Source organism: Giraffa tippelskirchi, chromosome 14, assembly GCF_054371585.1.
Source record: "Giraffa tippelskirchi isolate mGirTip1 chromosome 14, T2T-mGirTip1v1.2.pri, whole genome shotgun sequence".
Lineage (NCBI taxonomy): Eukaryota > Metazoa > Chordata > Mammalia > Artiodactyla > Giraffidae > Giraffa > Giraffa tippelskirchi.
Genome location: NC_137288.1, coordinates 14727294 through 14730662, shown reverse-complemented (window position 1 = coordinate 14730662; position 3369 = coordinate 14727294).

Genomic DNA, 3369 nt, shown 5'->3' with positions numbered 1-3369 from the left:
GCTGGAGACAGGAAGGTGGCAGGTGACCGGGACCTGCCAAGAGCAGAGCAGAAGCTGTGCCCCTGAGCAGTGGTGCCTGGCTCTCTCTCATCGGTCGCAGAGGGTCTGCAAGATTCGAGGGGGTTCTTGACGGCCCCACCATGCTGGCGAGCCGTGTCGTCTCATCTCATCGGGAATCTGACCCCTCATCAGCAAGCGTAGCCATGTGCCCGCACCCTGAGTCTCTAAACCCTTCCCAGACCATCGCTCGGCCCGCCTTCTCCTCTCGGGCAGAATGAACCTGGGCTTCTCTCCTGGGACAGGTCCTTCTGTGTCATGGGATGTCCTCTTTACTCCTATTGCCGGCAATAGGAGTATTGATGGGCTGCTCATAGGTCAGAGACTCCTCATTCGTATTACCCAGAGGCTTCTCTTCAGTCAGTAAATTTTGTTCCTTTGACCTTAAAGGGATTGCCTTTGAAGACTATCATTTCTGACCTAGTCGCAAACCGTCTCTTTTGAGGAACTTCCTTAGGGTTCCAGGGATTAAGACAGTTTGCTTCCATTGCAAAGGGCACAGATTCATTCCTCGATTGCAGGATCTAGATCTCCTGTGCCTCACACTCTAGCCAAAAAGGTATATTTTAAATATAAAAGGGCCAAGCATAAACCTACTACTTTCCCTTTCCATTATTATGATAATAATCTAATTCTCTTCAAGGCAACACAAATGTTTCTTACTAACTAGAAGGATCATGTCGCGGAAATTATAAAGAGAAAAACAGGGAATTACTTCATGATATCTCACTATATCCGTCTCTGATCCAGCGTACGAAACATCAAGGAAGTCCACGTGAAATATCATCTTTAAATAGAGCTCTCCGCTTTGAGAGAATAGAACTAAACTCATTAAAACTAAGTTTTCCAGCATGTGGCTGCTTTGAAATCTTGCATCCAACCAACAATTCTGGAACCTATGATAATTCGGAATTGAGTAACCGATGACACAAACACTCTATTAGTCAGGGGGACGTTTTGGATCGCCTGAGTTCTAGGTTCTCAATGTTATCAAGCCAGACACAATCCTCACGGTTTTTCATAGATCTTGTAATATCTTTTTTAAAATTTCAACTTTTTTGAGGTATAATTGACATACAACATTGCAAGAAATTGAAATATAACTGTGGTGATTTCATGTGTTTACGATGTGAAAGGATTCCTCATCCAGTTAATTCATATCACCTCACATAGTTCACCTTCTTTTTTTTTTTCTTCCCTCCATCTTTCCTACTTAGATTTTTATCTTCATATAAGATTTCATTTATACAAAACATGTCAAAAAGATTGCCGTGTTTTACGTTAGATCCTCAGACTCTATTCATCTTATAGCTGAATATTTGTTCCCTTTTACCAACCTCTCCCCATAGCCCTAGTAACCACTTTTCCACTCTCTGTATGAGTTTTACTTTTTCCGGGATGCAATATCAGAGCCAGTCCTGAAATGTCCTCCAATTACAATTCTTCTCTCAGAGTCATCAGTCCATTTTGTGTTCTCTTTCATGTTTTACAACATTACTCCTAACCAGCAATGGAGCGGGTGTGGCAGGCAATGAGCCAAGAAGATTTACAGGGTGGCATCCACTTACTGTGGGAATTAACCACGGCATTGATCAGTCTATCAACCTAGAAAGAGATCACTGGACATTGCACAAAAATTTGCTTATTTCTTTGTAGAAGTTTGGCATTAAACTAAACCCTTAGTTTGGGATGGGATGGGATGGGGTGGGATGGGATGGGATGGGATGGGGTGGGGGGTGGGGGGTGGAGGAAACGGGAGCACCCAGAACGAGGAGGAGACTGTCGGCCGTGCCGAGACACGGAAACATCGCACGGCTGGGGACCCGTTCCTATCGTCTTCCCCGGGGTGTGAAAGAGACTTGGCCTCCCGTCTCCTGAGAGTTCATCTCCCCAGCAACAACGGTCAGGCAAGCTGTCGGGTGTGTGTGTGTTGCGGGGGGTTGGGGGGCGGGGTGGGGAGAAAAAAGAAGACACCTTTCAAGTGAAAGGAGGGAGCGTAAAGGTCACTGAACCCTCTGACAGCGGCCTTCCATTTTCCAGACCAGTGACACGTTCCCCCAAGTCGCCCGGTTCCAGAAAACGCTTTTCGGAAACAGAATCCTCGGGGCCCGCGAACTCCTGAGGAATCCTCGGATGAGCTTCCGGGCCAGGCTATACCGTAGGCAGCGTGCTTCCCCTGAAGCCAAAGCCACGGGCTCCAGAGGGCCGCGTCCAAGAAGCTGATCTCGTACGGAACCCGGTGTCTTCTTCTCTAGGACACTCCTAGAAGCAGCAAGAGTGCCAGTTTGTGAGACTCGAAGGTGAAGCCGGCACGACGTAAACCCAGCGATGTGTGCGGTCAGAGGCCCATCTAGATTCGAGCTCCAGTGCTGGAGGGGAGCAGTGGGGACAGGAGGGTGGCCTGCGAGTCCGCCGTCCCGTCCCCACTCCTCCTGTGAACATCCGCCCCGTGGAAGGTGTCGAGGAACCTCATGACCTGACCTGCGGGGTGAACCGTCGCCAAAGACAAAGAATTCCTCCAGCCAGGCGTCGTCCGCAGCCACGAACCCCTTCCCTCCGTCGCCCGGCCTTTCAGAATGCCACGTGGAACCCTCTCGAGACGTGTGGGGCTTGGAGGTATGGGCCCCCGAATTCTCCTCGCCCGGCCCTGCAAGAAACCATTCCGTGCCTGCCCCACATGAAGACTTCTCGGGCTTTTCGGTGGACCGGGCCTCCCAGGGTGCCCCTGCACCCGGCACCCTGCGACACCCCGAGAGATCCCACGGAGAAACGTCTCCGGCCACTCGCGCGGCACCTGCCTCGCTGGCGGGCGCCCCTTCCAACCTCCCCAGAGATACGTGAGCACGGACGCTTCTTCCCCATCTGGGTCCCCTCACAGGCTCTGTGAGTTCCTGCGGTTCCGCACGCCCTCGACTTGGCTGTGGTTCGGGGCTCTGTTCTGTTCTGTGTTTGCTCTCCGGCCCACGTGATCTCTCTGGCTAGGGCACCCAGGAAAAGCGAAAAGAAATCGAGTCCGTGTGAGTACTATTCAGGCATCAAGTGGGGATACCTACCAACGACCTCTAACGTGGATCCACCAAGATGGCGGCCGTGTGGGGTTCAGGAGGATCATTTTGCGTTTTCTGGGGGCGCTGTTTGCTCTCAATGATTTCACGTGCCTTTGGGGCATGGCTCACGGAGATGGACGTGAAGCAGCAGGGCAGCCACATCTGGCGTCTCGGCCTAGCTAGGGCGGCTCCACGAGTGACCTCTCGGAACCGGGGCTGAGACCGCCATCCCTCCCCGGGCCCCCCTCGGTGGCTGGGTATGGGG